Source organism: Drosophila arizonae, chromosome 4 (assembly GCF_054131065.1).
Source record: "Drosophila arizonae isolate 15081-1271.41 chromosome 4, UAZ_ARI_1.0, whole genome shotgun sequence".
Taxonomy (NCBI): domain Eukaryota; kingdom Metazoa; phylum Arthropoda; class Insecta; order Diptera; family Drosophilidae; genus Drosophila; species Drosophila arizonae.
The window spans coordinates 27,500,116-27,521,490 of record NC_142924.1 but is presented as its reverse complement, the minus strand read 5'-3'; the positions used below and the strand labels follow the sequence as shown (position 1 = coordinate 27,521,490).

At 40.3% G+C, this 21,375-nt stretch overlaps 1 protein-coding gene across 4 annotated transcripts in view; it reads left to right on the top strand.

The window, feature by feature from the left end:
• Positions 1-3,979: 3,979 nt before the first annotated feature.
• Pka-C3 (Protein kinase, cAMP-dependent, catalytic subunit 3) overlaps positions 3,980-21,375 on the top strand; it is a 124,191-nt gene continuing 106,795 nt past the window's right edge. Inside the window, exon 1 of one of the 4 annotated variants that reach the window (XM_089468397.1) lies at positions 3,980-4,121. The gene's annotated coding sequence lies outside the window, so the exon portion shown is untranslated. Of the gene's footprint in view, positions 4,281-21,375 lie in introns of all 4 variants that reach the window. The other 3 variants (XM_089468396.1, XM_089468395.1, XM_089468394.1) reach the window with 3 other exon arrangements.

Sequence of the window (21,375 nt, the reverse complement as noted above, 5' to 3'; positions counted from 1 at the left end):
GAAGAAGAAGATATAAGAGCTAAAGATTTGATAATTTTTTCCTAGGTCCGTGTATACCACGCGCATTCCGCGCAGTTATATTTTATTTGTCAATATCTTTGTTTAAAAACATGATCGAAAATAAATTTGTAAAAGGCGTATTTCAAATGCTAGGGACTTGTGCTTTGGCAAATACATGCATATCTATGTTATATTCATAATCTGAAAGTTTCACGAAGATAGTCAATCCATTTCATGAAGATAAGCCACCACTGCAGCCAATACTTGTTTATGCGTGTGTGCGTATGCCTGTGTATGTGCGCGGTTGCGAATGATTATTGAAATATCGGTTGCTCGAAGGGTTCCATCATATTTTGCAATAATTACTGAATTCATTTTTCTCTATTGCAATACTTACCAGTTTATTCCCGAATCATCTAAAGTTGTATGTTATCAAAGCATCAACATATTGAATCGCTTAGCTTTTTCTTATTTTCCACCATATTTTGCATTATTGAATTCATTTTTCTCTATTGCAATACTTACCAGTTTGTTGCCGAATAATTTTCTGTTTACAATGCATCAAAATTTTGAATCGCCATGCTTTTTCTCATTTTCCATCATATGTTGCAATAATTACTGAATTCATTTTTCTCTATTGCAATACTTACCAGTTTATTCCCGAATCATCTAAAGTTTTATGTTATCAAAGCATCAACATATTGAATCGCTTAGCTTTTTCTTATTTTCCATCATATTTTGCTATAATTATTGAATTCATTTTTCTCTATTGCAATACTTACTAGTTTATTGCCGAATAATTTAAAATTTTCTGAATCAGGGCGACGAGCTGAGTCGATTTGGCCCTGTCCGTCTGTCTGTCTGTCCGTCTGTCCGTATGTTTGAACGCGTCGATTTCCGAAGATATAAGAGCTAGAGACTTGAATTTTTTTTTTAAATGACCGTTTATACAGCGCGGACGTCGAGTTTGCTTTTAAAATTCGATAAATCATCCCGTTATATTTTTATCGAGTATAAACATTCAAGTTCAAATCAGATGCCACTATAGCTAATTGTGAATGATTTTTCTTTTTTTCAAATTTCTCAAATATTCAATATAATATGTAGATCATATGCTGAAAGTTTCATTAAATTCCATTCAGTCAAAAATTAATGAAAAATAATCAAATATTTGGCCAATTAACAAACGCACGTGCAGCAGCTACAACAAAAACATTCGTTGAATCACATCAGCTGTTAGTTTTGTTTAGTTTTGGTAGATGGCGCAGCAACAGTGAATCTATTTGAGTTTTGCCAGCATTGCTAGCAGGAGTGGGGTGGCCTAGTGTGTTAGCTGCATGACGCTCGATCGAGAAGTCCGCGGTTCGAATCCCGGTCGATGCAACTAATGTAAGTTTTTTTTTAATTGTTTCAAAATATTTTTATATTTTCATAAATGAGTTTTCTATTTATTTATATTTTTGAATACACCGAAATTGAAATTTTAACTATACTTTATGTGCGTTTTTAATAGTTTGGTTATTCTAGCAGATTCTTAGAATCACATCAGCAGTTAGTTTCGTTTAGTTTTGGTAGATGGCGCTGCAGCAGTGAATCTATTTGAGTTTTGCCAGCGCCACTAGCAGGAGTGAGGTGGCCTAGTGTGTTAGCAGCATGACGCTCGATCGAGAAGTCGCGGTTCGAATCCCGATCGATGCAACTGACGGTAATTTTTTTTTAATTGTTTCAAATTATTTTTATATTTTATTAAATGAGTTTGGTATTTTATTTATATTTTTTAATACATCGAAATTGAAATTTCAGCCATACTAAATGAGCATTTTTATTTGTTGGGTTCAGGGTAGTATCTAGTCGAGCACTCTCGACTAGAATTTTCTTACTTGTTCTCTATTGCAATACTTACCAGTTTGTTGCCGAATAATTTTCTGCTAAAAAAGCATCAAAATTTTGAATCGCCATGCTTTTTCTCATTTTCCATCATATGTTGCAATAATTACTGAATTCATTTTTCTCTATTGCAATACTTACCAGTTTATTCCCGAATCATCTAAAGTTTTATGTTATCAAAGCATCAACATATTGAATCGCTTAGCTTTTTCTTATTTTCCATAATATTTTGCCATAATTATTGAATTCATTTTTCTCTATTGCAATACTTACCAGTTTGTTGCCGTATAATTTTCTGTCATTAAAGCATCAAAATATTGAATAGCTTTGCTTTTTCTTATTTTCCATCATATTTTGCCATAATTACTGAATCCATTTTGCTCTATTGCAATACTTACCAGTTTGTTGCCGTATAATTATACCCTGAACCCATTGAAAATGGGAAATCAGGGTATAATGGTTTTGTGAAAAAGTATGTAACGGGCAGAAGGAGGCGTGGCAGACCCCACAAAGTATATATATTCTTGATCAGCGCGACGAGCTGAGTCGATAAAGCCCTGTACGTCTGTCCGTCCGTCCGTCCGTCCATCCGTATGAGTGCGTCGATCTCAGAAGAAATAAGAGCTAGAGAGCTGAAATTTGGCATGCATACTCGTGAGTACCATACGCAGTACGAGTTTGCTTTATTTTTTCGATAAATCGTCCGATAACTTTTTTATCGAGAATAATCGAAAAATTGATTTTGTTGTTTTAGCCTAATTTGAACACTTTAAGACATGGAGTCTTCAAATTTGCGTTGTATATAAAGTTAATCGATACAAAGATTTTGTAATTTACAGATTTTGGATACCACGCCCCCTTCTCCCCCAATTTGTAAAAAACGCATTTCAAATACTAGAGACTTGTGCTTTGGAATGTACACACATATTTACCATATGATTACACTCTGAAAGTTTCATTAAGATCGTATGTTTACAAAAGAAATTATTCGACAAATAAATTCTCATAATATTGCCCACACTGCAGCGCAGCCCAAGCGCAGTCGCTGCTTACTGCGCAGTTAGCAGAGTGCAGGCTTATGCGTGCGTGTGGATGCATGTGTATGTATGTGTGCATAAAAGAAGTGCAGAATGATTAGAATATCAGCTTGGAGGGTTCAGGGTATCTCCTAGTCGAGCAGTCTCGACTGGAGCGTTCTTACTTGTTTTCTGTTAACAAAGCATCAAAATTTTGAATCGCCATGCTTTTTCTCATTTTCCATCATATGTTGCAATAATTACTGAATTCATTTTTCTCTATTGCAATACTTACCAGTTTGTTGCCGAATAATTTTCTGTTAACAAAGCATCAAAATTTTGAATCGCCATGCTTTTTCTCATTTTCCATCATATGTTGCAATAATTACTGAATTCATTTTTCTCTATTGCAATACTTACCAGTTTATTCCCGAATCATCTAAAGTTGTATGTTATTAAAGCATCAACATATTGAATCGCTTAGCTTTTTCTTATTTTCCATCATATTGAACTCATTTTTCTCTATTGCAATACTTACTAGTTTATTGCCGAATAATTTAAAATTTTCTGTCATCAAAGCATCAAAATATTGAATAGCTTTGCGTTTTCTTATATTCTATCATATTTTGCAATAATTACTGAATCCATTTTTCTCTATTGCAATACTTACCAGTTTGTTGCCGAATAATTTTCTGTTAAAAAAGCATCAAAATTTTGAATCGCCATGCTTTTTCTCATTTTCCATCATATGTTGCTATAATTACTGAATTCATTTTTCTCTATTGCAATACCTAACCAACTAGAGCTATCTTGTTATTTACGTACATAATTGGAAGTGGACGCATGTACATATGTATGTACGTATGTGTCATGTTGGCATGCAGCACGAAATGTCGATCAACGAGAGAGTAACACAACAGGCTACGTCATGGGGCAGATACAGGCATACATGTACATACATATGTATGTACCATACATACATACATATGTATGTATGTATGTACATAGTTACCAGAAAAACTCGATTCCACAAACAGACAAACTTGTCGCACATGACCAAGAGCAAAGTTATCAGCATCTCAGGCACCACCTCAAGTAAACTCATCATCATCCTCGCCATCTACGCCAGTCTCCACAAGCGACGACATAATCGGCTACTATTAGCAGCTAATGTCTAAATTGTATATTTCAGTTTCGTGAAATTCGTGGAAGTGGCTGGTCAGCTCTATTTTTCGTTACAATCACAAAAAATATATTAAATTTGTATATATGTATGTATATTCATATATAGCCATATGGATATACATATATTTTTAAGTTTCGTTCATTGGTAAAAATAAAAGCAAAATATTTATACTTCCTTTTAAAATTGTTATTGTAAGTTCCATTTCCGTCTCGAGAAAGCGTAAATTGCATTGACATTAAACCGGATACTCTGGATACCTATGTTATTAAAGTGGTTGATTTCTTCTATGCGATAGCAAGCAAAAATTAATCTATAAAATATGTGAAATGTGAACTAGATATGAGTACAATATGCAAGTTTCTGATATTGTTAATTTAAAGTGGTAATATGTATGTATGTATGTATTTACATATGTATGTCTGTAAACCTACACCTATGTACATACATATGTCATATGTATGTATCTCAGTCTGCTGAACAAAGCCTGTTTATTTTTGATCGTGGGAAAAGAAAATTGCCAGATAAAATAAAAGAGAAAAATCATGCGCGCCTAAGTACCATATTTATTTTTAACTATTTCGTAACCGTTGAAAATTTTGTTCCAGCGCAGCGAAAAGAAAATTCGGAACTGCATAGATACATATGTATGTATGTATACTGGCAGCTACTAATAGCAATAAAAATACTTATTTGTTTAATAACTTCATGGACATGAAACTTTCAGATCGTGAGAGCTTGAGACTAAATATTTTTTTAAATGTATGCTTTTATACTTATTCACGAAAGTGAATAAGTATATTGGTTTTGTGCAATGTCCGTCTTGCTGTCCGTCAGCCTGTCCGTCCGACCGTCTGTCCGTATGAACGCAATCTATTTCGGCGCTATTGAAGCTAGAGTCATGATTTATAACACGTTAATATTTTCTCGATCCGCCCACTAGGGGCGTGGCAAATCGGAAAATGCATTTTCCGATATGCCAGAAATCATGTTAGTTGAAGAGCTAGAAAGCTAGAATTTGGTATGTAAGTCCGCATCGAACACCAAAGATTACGAGCTATGGCGGATATATCTCCGCCCATTGGGGGCGTGGCAAATCGGATAAAACTGCATCTCCTAAAGTTATAAACCTAGAATGCTGAAATTTTGCACGTAAGCTGATGATTATATAGAAGGCTGAAGAAATTATATATTTACGCCTACTAGGGGAGTGGCCAATCGGACCTGAAGATTTAGTGATTTTTCGAATTCGGCTATATTTTGGACACTATTGATGCTAGAGACTTAAAGTTTGGTATATATACGCGGGTTAACCACCCAAGTCCAACGAGCTATGGTAGATATATGTCCGCCCATAGGGGGCGTGGCAAACTGTAAAAGTTGATATCTCCTACAGTTTAAGAGCTAGAAGCTTCAAATTTGAATAGTTGAGTTACTGGTAGCCTCTTTTATCGATGCCCCAAGAATAATTTTTAAGCCATGGCATCTATATTCCAAATTTCAGCTTTCTAGCTCTTCAATTAATATGATTTTTGGCATATCGGAAAATGCATTTACCACACCCCTGGACGGATCGGGAAAATTTTAACACTTTATCAGAGCTTGCAAATGAGAGTTGAGCGTTTTTTCGTTTATTCTCTTTCTCGCATCATAACCAAAAAAAATTGTGCAGACACGTCTCTCTCTGAGCGTCACTCTCTGTTTTCTTTAGCATCTGTTTCGCTCAGACGCAATGCGATGACTCATTCGTGTGACGCTCTCACATGAGTGTCGCGTAAAACTAACACGATTTTCCCTCACACAAAGCCTCTCAGCAAAAAACACTTTGACTAACAAACTCAGCAGAAAATGTTTTTGCCTTCGTGTGCATGTAAATACACGCATACATACACACAAAAAGAACGCAGCAATCGCGCGTGATTACCCATACAAACGCAACTTACCGTTACTTCATTTAACTCAAGCAAACGATCAGTGTTTGACTTGAGGAAACGAAAACAGAAAGAACTATCTCCCTCAGAGCGCGAGAGAGCTAAGCCAGACGCGACAAAAACAGTTTCTGTCTGAGTTTTTTTGACTGTGTCACTGAAAGACACTATTTTGCAGACAACGAAAAAGTGTTAACAGTTATTTGCGAGCTATGCACTTTATATATACACGAGTATGTGTTCCAAATTTCAAGTCTCTAGCTTCAATAGCGCCGAAATAGACTGCGTTCATACGGACAGACGGTCGGACGGACAGACTGACGGACAGCAAGACGGACATTGCACAAAACCAATACACTTATTCACTTTCGTGAATGAGTATAATAATTCACTTTCGTGAATGAGTATAACAAGTAAGAAAGCTCTAGTCGAGATTGCCCGACTACGAGATCCCCTGAACCCTTCGAAAACGGATATTTCAATAATTATTCCCATATGCTCACATACACGCACACACACAGACATACGTACGCGAGGGTGAGGAGGTGAATTAGGAATGGGGGTAAATTTTGACAAAAACCGAAATTGTATAAAATTTATATAAGTATATGTCGGATATTTCTGCAGATTATATAATTTTGTGGAGTGCAGCATGTTCCTACACTGTTGCCCTTCTTCCTCTTGCTAATCAACTGTCCGATTTTCACTAGCACGTTCTATTACATCCATCGTAACCGTTGGGACCACACTCGATATTAGTGTTAACTAACATCACTGACCAGAGAACACATAGACTAGACATGCAGAACAAAGTTTTTCAACACCGACAAATTTGTCTCCTAAGGCCTATCAATTTTGTATTTGCTCGGCTCTTTACTTTTAGGTTCGGACTACGAAAATCACAATCATTCCGCTTCATGCGCTCGACCGAGATGGTCAAATGTTCAATAAAAGATGCCTCTATGCTCAATTTTTGTTCTTGCTCTCTCGCTCTCTCTGCTCTCTGCTCTCTCAAATATGTATATGTAAGTTAACGATCGTGACGCCTTGTTACTCTAGTGGCGGTCACGTCCAAGGGTTATACTTATCGTGAATTGGTTTCCCAGATTCGGATAAACCAACAGAAAAACAAATTCGGAAAGAAAAACAAAGCGCTCGACCGAGATGGTCAAATGTTCAATAAAAGATGCCTCTATGCTCAATTTTTGTTCTTGCTCTCTCGCTCTCTCTGCTCTCTGCTCTTTCAAATATGTATATGTAAGTTAACGATCGTGACGCCTTGTTACTCTAGTGGCGGTCACGTCCAAGGGTTATACTTATCGTGAATTAGTTTCCCAGATTCGGATAAACCAAAAGAAAAACAAATTCGGAATAGTTCGATTTAAATCGTTATAATATCGCAATGAATTGTTAGTATTTGTTGTTTTAAAAGTATAGTCTCATCGAGCTCAGCTGCCAGCCACCGACTGCCCTTCGTCAGGCGGCGGCTTCTATTCTTATCGTTTTTCAGGTCGACGTTGACGTCGCAGCAGCAGAGCGGCAACGGCCGCTGCTGGGAAGCAGAGGCGCCAAGTTGGTGGTAGGGGAGAAGAGGAAGTGCTTTGCATTGACTGGTGCTAACTCCTCCTTAAGTATCTGCGTCCCGCAGATCAGACGGCCTTCTGGTCGACCGGAGTGATGTATTTTGCCTGTGCAGCACGGGGTTCCGGGTCACCGGTGATTATTGCAGGCGTTGGATGGCGTGTCATTCTGGGTAATAGAACATTAAGACTCGAACGTTCTCGTGCTTCATTTCTTGTCGCCTCAATGGTCGCTACAATTTCATCCAGTATTACTATGTGGATCAGGTTGAAGTGTCCATCCACTCTCCATCCGCTGCCCTGACTCAACGCCGCTAGTGGTCCGCCATATTTGAAGGCGGGAAGAGATCTCGTTGATATTAGGTATATTAATTAAGTTAATGGGATGCTGGTGATATGCAATGTGTTAGTAATACAATTTTCTTCTTAATACTAACAATTTTTCTTAAGTCTATATGGGATTGAAAAAACTAACATAGTGTAATTTTTATTAATTTTTGTGTGTGTTTTCGTGTGAGCGTGATAATACAGATAAGGACACGAAGTCCTCCGCTTGGCATAGCAAAGGAAGTATCAATTATCAAACTTAAGACATGTGGAAAACTTTTTTGCTATGAAACCCGCATCTTCACTTTTTCACGTATGATTTATGAAGAACCTTGCCTGATCTCGTCTTTATTGTGACCTTTTTGTCCTGTTCGACTATTTCCTTACTGAATCGCTTCTTGTCTTTACTTTTCATCTGTCTATTCTTTATGAACACCTCTTGTCCCCGTTGATAAGTAACCGGTGTTGTCCTATTCCTGTTTTTATGTATCTCAGTCTGCTGAACAAAGCCTGTTTATTTTTTATCGTGGGAAAAGAAAATTGCCAGATAAAATAAAAGAGAAAAATCATGCGCGCCTAAGTACCATATTTATTTTTAACTATTTCGTAACCGTTGAAAATTTTGTTCCAGCGCAGCGAAAAGAAAATTCGGAACTGCATAGATACATATGTATGTATGTATACTGGCAGCTACTAATAGCAATAAAAATACTTATTTGTTTAATAACTTCATGGACATGAAACTTTCAGATCGTGAGAGCTTGAGACTAAATATTTTTTTTTAATGTAATTTTTAATGTTTTTTTTTAATGTATGTTTTTATACTTATTCACGAAAGTGAATTAGTATATTGGTTTTGTGCAATGTCCGTCTTGCTGTCCGTCAGTTTGTCCGTCCGACCGTCTGTCCGTATGAACGCAATCTATTTCGGCGCTATTGAAGCTAGAGTCATGATTTATAACACGTTAATATTTTCTCGATCCGCCCACTAGGGGCGTGGCAAATCGGAAAATGCATTTTCCGATATGCCAGAAATCATGTTAGTTGAAGAGCTAGAAAGCTGGAATTTGGTATGTAAGTCCGCATCGACCACCAAAGATTACGAGCTATGGCGGATATATCTCCGCCCATTGGGGGCGTGGCAAATCGGATAAAACTGTATCTCCTAAAGTTATAAACCTAGAATGTTGAAATTTTGCACGTCAGCTGATGATTATATAGAAAGCTGAAGAAATTATATATTTACGCCTACTAGGGGCGTGGCCAATCGGACCTGAAGATTTAGTGATTTTTCGAATTCGGCTATATTCTGGACACTATTGATGCTAGAGACTTAAAATTTGGTATATATACGCGGGTTAACCACCCAAGTCCAACGAGCTATGGTAGATATATGTCCGCCCATAGGGGGCGTGGCAAACTGTAAAAGTTGATATCTCCTACAGTTTAAGAGCTAGAAGCTTCAAATTTGAATAGTTGAGTTACTGGTAGCCTCTTTTATCGATGCCCCAAGAATAATTTTTAAGCCATGGCATCTATATTCCAAATTTCAACTTTCTAGCTCTTCAATTAATATGACTTTTGGCATATCGGAAAATGCATTTACCACACCCCTGGACGGATTGGGAAAATTTTAACACTTTATAAATCGGATATGTACACGAGTATGTGTTCCAAATTTCAAGACTCTAGCTTCAATAGCGCCGAAATAGACTGCGTTCATACGGACAGACGGTCGGACGGACAGACTGACGGACATTGCACAAAACCAATACACTTATTCACTTTCGTGAATGAGTATAATAATTCACTTTCGAGAATGAGTATAACAAGTAAGAAAGCTCTAGTCGAGATTGCCCGACTACGAGATCCCCTGAACCCTTCGAAAACGGATATTTCAATAATTATTCCCATATGCTCACATACACGCACACACACAGACATACGTACGCGAGGGTGAGGAGGTGAATTAGGAATGGGGGTAAATTTTGACAAAAACCGAAATTGTATAAAATTTATATAAGTATATGTCGGATATTTCTGCAGATTATATAATTTTGTGGAGTGCAGCGTGTTCCTACACTGTTGCCCTTCTTCCTCTTGCTAATCAACTGTCCAATTTTCACTAGCACGCTCTATTACATCCATCGTAACCGTTGGGACCACACTCGATATTAGTGTTAACTAACATCACTGACCAGAGAACACATAGACTAGACATGCAGAACAAAGTTTTTCAACACCGACAAATTTGTCTCCTATGGCCTATCAATTTTGTATTTGCTCGGCTCTTCACTTTTAGGTTCGGACTACGAAAATCACAATCATTCCGCTTCATGCGCTCGACCGAGATGGTCAAATGTTCAATAAAAGATGCCTCTATGCTCAATTTTTGTTCTTGCTCTCTCGCTCTCTCTGCTCTCTGCTCTCTCAAATATGTATATGTAAGTTAACGATCGTGACGCCTTGTTACTCTAGTGGCGGTCACGTCCAAGGGTTATACTTATCGTGAATTGGTTTCCCAGATTCGGATAAACCAACAGAAAAACAAATTCGGAAAGAAAAACAAAGCGCTCGACCGAGATGGTCAAATGTTCAATAAAAGATGCCTCTATGCTCAATTTTTGTTCTTGCTCTCTCGCTCTCTCTGCTCTCTGCTCTTTCAAATATGTATATGTAAGTTAACGATCGTGACGCCTTGTTACTCTAGTGGCGGTCACGTCCAAGAAAAACAAATTCGGAATAGTTCGATTTAAATCGTTATAATATCGCAATGAATTGTTAGTATTTGTTGTTTTAAAAGTATAGTCTCATCGAGCTCAGCTGCCAGCCACCGACTGCCCTTCGTCAGGCGGCGGCTTCTATTCTTATCGTTTTTCAGGTCGACGTTGACGTCGCAGCAGCAGAGCGGCAACGGCCGCTGCTGGGAAGCAGAGGCGCCAAGTTGGTGGTAGGGGAGAAGAGGAAGTGCTTTGCATTGACTGGTGCTAACTCCTCCTTAAGTATCTGCGTCCCGCAGATCAGACGGCCTTCTGGTCGACCGGAGTGATGTATTTTGCCTGTGCAGCACGGGGTTCCGGGTCACCGGTGATTATTGCAGGCGTTGGATGGCGTGTCATTCTGGGTAATAGAACATTAAGACTCGAACGTTCTCGTGCTTCATTTCTTGTCGCCTCAATGGTCGCTACAATTTCATCCAGTATTACTATGTGGATCAGGTTGAAGTGTCCATCCACTCTCCATCCGCTGCCCTGACTCAACGCCGCTAGTGGTCCGCCATATTTGAAGGCGGGAAGAGATCTCGTTGATATTAGGTATATTAATTAAGTTAATGGGATGCTGGTGATATGCAATGTGTTAGTAATACAATTTTCTTCTTAATACTAACAATTTTTCTTAAGTCTATATGGGATTGAAAAAACTAACATAGTGTAATTTTTATTAATTTTTGTGTGTGTTTTCGTGTGAGCGTGATAATACAGATAAGGACACGAAGTCCTCCGCTTGGCATAGCAAAGGAAGTATCAATTATCAAACTTAAGACATGTGGTTATCATTCGAGATCTGTGGTTTACACTGTAACAAACCTCGAATATCCTCATGCTCCTTTTGTTTTACTTCTAACATCTATACCAAATCTAAAGTCCTACCACGGTTGAAGAAAATATCCGTGGGTTTCCTCAGAGTAACAGAGTGAATAGAATTATTGTATCTATCGACCGAAATCGCGACAAGTTCATCGACCGTGTAGGTCGGATATTCCTGCCTGAGACAACGGTATACGGCCTACTACCCATCCTACATCCTATTCTGGTTTTGGACAGCTCGAGCAGAGTTTTGGCTTTCCCAATTGGGAGAGCGACTGTAGCTCTTTGCTGTCCACCAAAAGCTGGTCGAAGTGTTTTGATAGCCTCAATGGGGAGTGAGCTAATTGCCTCCTCTTTGCTCGCTAACTCATCTAAATCACGAATTTCAATTTGAGCCGATTCGGTCGCTCGGTCGCCCAAGACCTTGCCTACAGCTTCGTGCAGGGCCTCAGCGTTATGCTCCGGCTTCCTACTCAATTGCAACAAAAGGTCCCCCTTAGCTGTCTTCCTAACGTCGCCGCTCAGATTTCTTTAACTTTAACTACTTGCTGTCTTTGCTAAGACTAAGCAACTCACCCAAGTTATTGAGCAGCTGATTGTCCGCTGCAATTTCCAACACTACTAACAGCTGTTAGAGTGAGTGCACCTGATATTTATTATTTGCACAAGTGTGACGCCTAAAGTTACAAATTTTTTCGCGTAAAAAAAAAAAGGAAAGAGGAAAGCTCTGCCGACAAAACATGACGCTATTGCCCCCTCTCTTGCAACACTGGATTCCACCTCTGGGGCACTCCACGAACCGCCGCGCAATAAGACTCTGTTAGTCGCTGGGTACGTCCCGTCCACAGCATACACGTTTCTTTAGTTTTTTCCACTTTCGCAGGGAAAACCTCGGAACAAGCTATAGTCACTTCACGAAAACGCAACTCGAACTCTAAGTGTGTGTGTGTGTGTGCGTGCGTGTGTGTGTGTGTGTGTGTGTGTGTGTGTGTGTGTGTGTGTGTGTGTTTTTTTTTTTTTTTTTTTTTTTTTTATATTCATTTATTGACAAAAAAAAAAAAATTATACAAATTGCAAGTTGCGTGGTGGCTAGGATAGCGCGCGGTGCTTGCGGGACGGCCGTAAAGCATTGCTTCGCAAGCACTATGCGCTACCTTAGCCTGGGACAGCTCGTCTTCTCAATCGCACGACTCTGCGGAGCTCCATCATCACCGTGGCCGCGAAGGTGCTTGTTAGTTCCCAAGCTTTCTCCGATTCCAGCATGGCGTTGACTAAGTTGTCCGCTCTGATGGAGCGGCCCACTGCCTCTTCCAGACGACGCCTCTCCTCCAGGAACCGTCCACATTCGAAAAGAATGTGGTTGGTGTCTTCCACATGCCCTCGCTCGCACCAGGGGCACTCGTCAGATTCCTCGTGGCCAAAGCGCTTCAAATAGCTCCGAAAGCATCCATGACCCGAGAGGATCTGCGTAAGGTAGAAGTTAACCTCGCCATGTTTGCGGTTAACCCATGGTTCAAGCTCCGGGATGAGCTTGTGCGTCCACCGCCCTTTAGCTGAGCTATTCCACCTTCTTTGCCATCGTGCGATGCTGTTCGCCCTGACAGCGTTGAGTCGCGTAGGCCCGTGCGAATTCCGCTCCACGGCTTCGGCGACCAAATACTCCAGTGGCACCATACCAGCTATGACGAGCGCCGCGTCATCGGAGATAGTCCTGAAAGCGCAGCTGACTCTGATTCCGCTCAGCCTGTAGATCGCGCAAATGCCTCGGCTGTAGCTCGGCGTTGCCATCGCTCTTGCCCATATTGGCGCAGCATAGAGGATGACAGACCTAATGACGCTCATTAGGAGGAGACGTCGTTGCTGTTTAGGTCCCCGCGTGTTAAGCATGATTCTCGAGAGAGCTCTGCAAGAATCAGCTGCCTTTTTATGCACATATTCTAAGTGCTCGCGGAAAGTTAATCTTGTGTCTATCATGACACCAAGATATTTTATCGCCCTCTTTGACGCAATGGTGACGCTGCCGATCTTTATATTGGCAGTTTCCACTCTTTTGCGACTGCTGACTAGTACAACTTCTGTCTTGTGTGCCGCAAGCTCGAGCCCAGCTCCTGTCAACCAGCTTCGTATGCGATTGATACTTTCGCTGCACATATCCTCTGTATCTTTGAGCTCCTTTCCTATGGCTACGACAGCTACATCATCAGCAAAGCCAATGGTGTGCGCGCCTGCTGGTAGTTCCAAGCGCAGTACGCCGTCGTACATGATGTTCCATAGGAGAGGCCCCAGCACTGAGCCTTGGGGTACTCCAGCTGACACTGTATGAGTTTGGGGACCCTTACTCGTGTTGTATACCAGTGTTCTTCCTCTGAAGTAGCTCTTTATTATCTCTCTTAGATATTTAGGGATATTATATTGTGACAGCGCATTCAGTATCATATCCCAACTAGCTGTGTTGAAGGCATTCCTTACATCCAGGGTCGCGATGATACAGTATTCCTTCGTCCCGTGCCTCCATCTGGTGCCTTGAATAGCGGAAGTGGCCAGACCAACAACTTTGTTAAGCGCGTCCGTTGTTGACCGGGCCTTCCGGAATCCAAATTGGTTTGGTGACAGGCCTCCGGCGCTTGCAATCGCAGTCTCCAGCCTAGAGCAGATCAGTTTCTCAAACACCTTTCCCATGGTGTCTAAGAGACAGATCGGTCTGTACGAAGATGGCTCATCTGGTGGTTTGCCAGCCTTGGGTAGCAATACCAGATTCTGGGCTTTCCATTTTGCCGGGAACGTCTCTTGGATCAGGCATTCGTTAAATAATTCGGCGAACGTACTTGGGTGCAAGGCGAGGGCTAGCTTTAGCGCACGATTTGGGATCCCGTCCGGCCCTGGAGCTGTGTTGGTTCTAAGACCTCGGAGAACTACTGATATTTCTTCCTCTGTAACTAAAACCATTTCAGTGCTCGTTGAGCCCTGATCAGCAGACTCGGACTCAGGGGCGTGAATGGAGCTTAAACTTTCTGGAAAGAGTGTTTCCACAATCGATTTAAGCTCCAGACGATCCGTAGGCTGCACCTGTCTACCTGCGTATAGTCTTTTAACTACTATCTTATATGCCCTGCCCCAAGGGTCATATTCGGCTGAGTCGCACAACTGTAAAAAACATTCTCTTTTGCTTGCCCGAATGGCCTTCTTCAGCTGTCTTCTAGCTGCCTGGTAAGCTAACTGTTTCTCAAAAAACGTTGACCTACCGCGAGCCCGTTGGTAGCTTCTTCTCGCCTGGATGCATTTGCGACGAATGTCACCTATTTGCGTATTCCACCAATACGTAGGCTCATGTTGTCGCGTGAACTGCTTGCGACGTAACATGCTGCTATTGCAGGCACACTGTATTTGGGCTACCATTTGGCATGCTCTGGCCTCAGCATTACCAATTGTACCCAGAGACTGAATGGCCTCTGAAAAGACCGCGGGATCAAAAGTATCTAGCCGATACGACTCCCTCCACAATGTTGACGCCCTGGCAGGTGGCTCACCTATTGTGAACAGAAGTGCCGTATGATCGCTGCCTGTATAGCTATCGCAATGGCTCCATGTTGCTCCCCGAAAGAGGGATGAAGTGACAAAAGTAATGTCGATAACAGACCCGTATCCCGCCCGACTGAAGGTGTACTCATGGCCAGTGTTGAGCAGTGCAACATCTAGTGTCGCGAAGATCTCCAGTAGGATACGACCTGGATTTGTTGTGGGCATTTGTTGTGGGGCTACCCCATTCTAGCGCCCAGGAGTTAAAATCTCCAGCTATAATGGCCTTCCGACCCCTAGCATCCTCGGCAAGCTCGTCGAGCACCGTCGTGAATTCACTGAGCTGCATGCTGGGGGCCAGATAGCAACTGTAAAGCCATAAGCTACCATATCGGCCACGTACGAACCCATTGAATGACTTAACATTCGAAAGTACGTTCGTTGAGTTGCCGCATACCCACAACGCAGCTTTGCCATTAACGTCTGTTGACCATGTCCTAGGGCAGCTGGTTCTACAGTGGTGAGGCTCACTGAGAAAAGCTACATCTATACATTTTGTGTGTGTGTGTGTGTGTGTGTGTGTGTGTGTGTGTGTGTGTGTGTGTGTGTGTGTGTGTGTGTGTGTGTGTGTGTGTGTGTGTGTGTGTGTGTGTGTGTGTGTGTGTGTGTGTGTGTGTGTGTGTGTGTGTGTGTGTGTGTGTGTGTGTGTGTGTGTGTGTGTGTGTGTGTGTGTGTGTGTGTGTGTGTGTGTGTGTGTGTGTGTGTGTGTGTGTGTGTGTGTGTGTGTGTGTGTGTGTGTGTGTGTGTGTGTGTGTGTGTGTGTGTGTGTGTGTGTGTGTGTGTGTGTGTGTGTGTGTGTGTGTGTGTGTGTGTGTGTGTGTGTGTGTGTGTGTGTGTGTGTGTGTGTGTGTGTGTGTGTGTGTGTGTGTGTGTGTGTGTGTGCGTGTTTCTTGTGTAAGCAGAAAAACGCGAAAAATTATTAAAATAGCTATTGCTCGAAGGGTTCAGGGGATCTCGTAGTCGAGCAGTCTCGACTATAACTTTTACTTGTTATATATCTCCTACACCTTTATTGCTAGTCTCCAAATTTTTAATGTATGATTATATGCAATTTATGCAATTTCGGTTTTTGATAAAATTTACCCCACACCCCCATATCCACTCCCTCACAATCACTTTAGTAAAGGGCGTATTTCAAATACTAGAGACTTGTGATTTGGCAAATACATGCATATCCATGTTATAAGCATAATGTGAAAGTTTCATGATCGTATGTCCACAAAAAAAGTTATTAAACAATTAAGTTCTCATAGCGCACACTGCAGCCAACGCGTCTTTATGCGTGGGTGCTTATGTGTGTATGTGTGTGTATGCGTGTGTGTGTATGTATGCCTGTGTGTGCGTGTTTGTTGTGTAAGCTGAAAGACGCGAAAAATTATTGAAATAGTTATTGCTCCAAGGGTTCAGGGGATCTCGTAGTCGAGCAGTCTCGACTATAACTTTTACTTGTTATACCCGGAACCCATTGAAAATGGGAAATCAGGGTTTAATGGTTTTGTTAATAGTATGTAACAGGCAGAAAGAGGCGTGGCAGTATATATATTCTTGATCAGGGCGACGAGCTGAGTCGATTTGGCCCTGTCTGTCTGTGTGTCCGTCCGTTAGCTAGTTATTTAATTATATCTCCTACACCTTTTTAGCTAGAGCTTGCAAATTTTAAATATAGACTTATATGTATTTTATACAATTTCGATTTTTTTTCGTAATTTACCCCATACCCCTATATCATCACCTTTGTTAAAAGCGTATTTCAAGTATTAGAGACTTGTGCTTTGGAATGTACATACATTTTCACCATATGATTACGCTCTCAAAGTTTCATCAAGATTATACGTCTAGAAATTGAATTATTCAACAAATAAATTCCTTTAATATTGCCGGCACTGCAGCGCAGCCCAAGTGGTATCGCTGGTTACTGCGCGGTCAGCAGAACGCGTGATTATACGTTCGTGTGTATGCATGTGTGCATAAAAGAAGTGCAGAATGAGTAGAATATCAGCTTAGAGGCTTCAGGGTCACTGCTGCCAATTTAGCTTTTTTCCCGTCAAATCTGGCTGTTTCCAAAGACCAATTGCGGGAAATATTTGGAAATTGCGGGAAGCGGGCTTTTTTAAAAAATGAATTAGGCTTTTTTTCGTTTTTTTTAATACTGCCACCATTAAAAATATGTAGCAGCGCGGTTGCCACTTGTAAAAAAAGTTTGGTATTAAAATCTTCCATTTTCGATAAACCTGTGAAGAAGTTTGGTAAAAATATACCACTAACCAGAGAACACATAGACTAGACAACTAGTGGAAAGCTTTTTGCACGCTTTTTTTGAGGCTTTAACACCCCAGACAGCTTTGGACTCGCTCGGCTCCTTACTTTTAGGTTCGAGCTACGAAAAAATACGAACGCACAATCATTTCGCTTCATGCGCTCGACCGAGATGGTCAACTTTTGAACAAAAGATCCCTCTATGCTCAATGTTTCCCTTGCTCTCTCTCTCTCTCGATGTTCTCTGCTCTCTCGAATGTGTATATGTATGTATACATGTGAGGCTCACATTGTGAGCACAAGCAGCAGCTCACGAAAATTGAAATTTCTTCGCAGCAAGAACCCATGCCTTCCCTTATGTGTGAAGAGTATACCGAACTTTTCAAACCGTTTGCCATGCGTTTGCGTTATTATTTGTGGGAAGAGTATGAAAGCGCTGGTGCGCATAATGAAAATGTTTTCGCGACGAGCATGCACACATACACTGTCCCTTGCTACATGTACTATGAGCATTTGTATGCCTGTGTGCAAAGCCCTTGCTGGCTATAGCAATTTGAAATCCTAGCATTTGCATTTGGTCGATCTTGTGAAGTGCTCACACTTACATAAATATGTTTGATTGTGTGTACGCAGGGGCCGCGATGCTCACAAATGATGGGGTAATCATTGTAGAAGCAGTTCAGTGCCTTTATATGTATGTGCGTGTATGTATGTTTATAAGTGTATGCATGCGACATGAGCATTGACGTGTGCCTACGACAACTTTGAATTGTGTGAACGATTTTGGGTTTGAATTGAAGAGGCGCGCTTACATTTAAATAGATGATTTTGTTTCAATGGTCGTGGATTTGGGTTTGAATTGAAGAGGCGCGCTTACATTTAAATAGATGATTTTGTTTCAATGGTCGTGGATTTGCCTATGAGAATGATATTTGCTAAAAATGTAGTACCTGATCAATCCCTGTGGCCAAATTGGAATGCGATTTTCGATCCCTTGTACCTGCACATATACAGGTGAAATTTACCTTTTTAATAAGAAGCATGTGTATGTACATACATACATATACTGGCTAAATGGAGCCATTTTAAAGGGTGCATCTGTTAGATGTCATAAAAATCATGCAATTAAAAAATACCTATAAATGTAATAGGAAGTGCACTTGTTATTTTAGTTAGTCAGCTACTTAAATAAAAGCGCGCCTCTTCAATTCATAGGCAAATCCACGACCATTGAAACAAAATCATCTATTTAAATGTAAGCGCGCCTCTTCAATTCAAACCCAAAATCGTTCACACAATTCAAAGTTGTCGTAGGCACACGTCAATGCTCATGTCGCATGCATACACTTATAAACATACACACACGCACATACATATAAAGGCACTGAACTGCTTCTACAATGATTACCCCATCATTTGTGAGCATCGCGGCCCCTGCGTACACACAATCAAACATATTTATGTAAGTGTGAGCACTTCACAAGATCGACCAAATGCAAATGCTAGGATTTCAAATTGCTATAGCCAGCAAGGGCTTTGCACACAGGCATACAAATGCTAATAGTACATGTAGCAAGGGACAGTGTATGTGTGCATGCTCGTCGCGAAAACATTTTCATTATGCGCACCAACGCTTTCATACTCTTCCCACAAATAATAACGCAAACGCATGGCAAACGGTTTGAAAAGTTCGGTATACTCTTCACTCAGAAGGGAAGACATGGGTTCTTGCTGCGAAGAAATTTCAATTTTCGTGAGCTGCTGCTTATGCTCACAATGTGAGCCTCACATGTATACATACATATACACATTCGAGAGAGCAGAGAGCATCGAGAGAGAGAGAGAGCAAGGGAAACATTGAGCATAGAGGGATCTTTTGTTCAAAAGTTGACCATCTCGGTCGAGCGCATGAAGCGAAATGATTGTGCGTTCGTATTTTTTCGTAGCTCGAACCTAAAAGTAAGGAGCCGAGCGAGTCCAAAGCTGTCTGGGGTGCTAAAGCCTCAAAAAAAGCGTGCAAAAAGCTTTCCACTAGTTGTCTAGTCTATGTGTTCTCTGGTTAGTGGCTCTATCGAGCAGTCTCGAGTAGAGCTTTCTTGTTTGTTCTTTATTAATTTCTTTGTACCATGAACCCATTTTTAATGGGAAATCAGGGTATAATGGTTTTGTTAAATGTATGTAACAGGCAGAAGGAAGCGTGGCAGACACACAGTATATATATTCTTGATCAGGGCGATGAGCTGAGTTGATTTGGCCTTGTCCATCTGTCCGTATGTTTGAACGCGTAGATTTCCGAAGATATAAGAGCTAGAGACTTGAATTTTTTTTTTAAATGACCGTATATACAGCGCGGACGTCGAGTTTGCTTTTAAAATTCGATAAATCATCCCGTTATGTTTTTATCGAGTAAAAACATTCACAGATCATATGCTGAAAGTTTCATTAAATTCCATTCAGTCAAAAATTAATGAAAAATAATCAAATATTTGGCCAATTAACAAACGCACGTGCAGCAGCTACAACAAAAACATTCGTTGAATCACATCAGCTGTTAGTTTTGTTTAGTTTTGGTAGATGGCGCAGCAACAGTGAATCTATTTTAATTTTGCCAGCGCCACTAGCAGGAGTGAGGTGGCCTAGTGTGTTAGCTGCATGACGCTCGATCGAGAGGTCGCGGTTCGAGTTCCGATCGATGCAACTGGTGTTAAATTTTTTTAATTGTTTCAAAATATTTTTATATTTTCATAAATGAGTTTTCTATTTAATTTATATTTTTAAATACACCGAAATTGAAATTTTAACCATACTTTATGTGCGTTTTTAATAGTTTGGTTATTCTAGCAGATTCTTAGAATCGCATCAGCAGATAGTTTCGTTCAGTTTTGGTAGATGGCGCTGCAGCAGTGAATCTATTTGAGTTTTGCCAGCGCCACTAGAAGGAGTGAGGTGGCCTAGTGTGTTAGCTGCATGACGCTCGATCGAGAAGTCGCGGTTCGAATCCCGATCGGTGCAACCGTTGTTAACTTTTTTAATTGTTTCAAAATATTTTTATATTTTATTAAATGAGTTTGGTATTTTATTTATATTTTTAAATACATCGAAATTGAAATTTCAGCCTTACTAAATGGGCATTTTTATTTGTTGGGTTCAGGGTAGTATCTAGTCGAGCAGTCTCGACTAGAGTTTTCTTACTTTTTTTTTTTTACTTACTTGTTGTTTTTTTTTTAAATGACCGTATATACAGCGCGGACGTCGAGTTTGCTTTTGAATTTTTTAAATTTTTTTTCCTAGGTCTTGCCCCGTCATTTTGTTATCGATTTAAAACATTGAAAATCAGTTTTAAAATTATATCTCGTACATCTTTAAAGCTAGAGTCTTCAACAGACTGTATGCATTTTGTAAGATTTGGGTTTTTGTCAAAATTTACCCACACCCCTAATTCACCACCATCACATTTGTAAAAGGCGTATTTCGAATACTAGAGACTTTTGCTTTAGCAATTACATGCATATCCATATTATATTCAAAATCTGAAAGTTTCATAAAGACAGTCCATCCACAAGAAAGTTATTAAATAATTAATCTCCCATAGTAATGTACACTGCAGCCAATGCGAGTTTATGCGTGCGTACGTATGTTTGTGTGTGCATGTATGTGTGCATATGCGAATAATTATTGAAATATCAGTTGCTCGAAGGGTTCAGGGGATCTCGTAGTCGGGCAGTCTCGACTAGAGCTTTCTTACTTTTTTATCTTAAGAATTAATATATGAATATTTAAGCTCTCCTGATAATTATTTTAAGTTTTCTTTCTAACACTTTCTTTTCATAGTCTCAATACTATCACTGACCATATTTGGCTGTGAAGTGGGGCATAGCTAGCCGGACTGGCAACTAAAATACCTCCGTGGGGTTGGTGGTACTTTTTGTAGGCTATTTTAATTTAAGTTGACTCTAGTTTTGATAATATCTTTTAAACAAATAAATAAATATAAATGTAATATCTCTAGCTACTACAAAATCTACAATTGTTTAT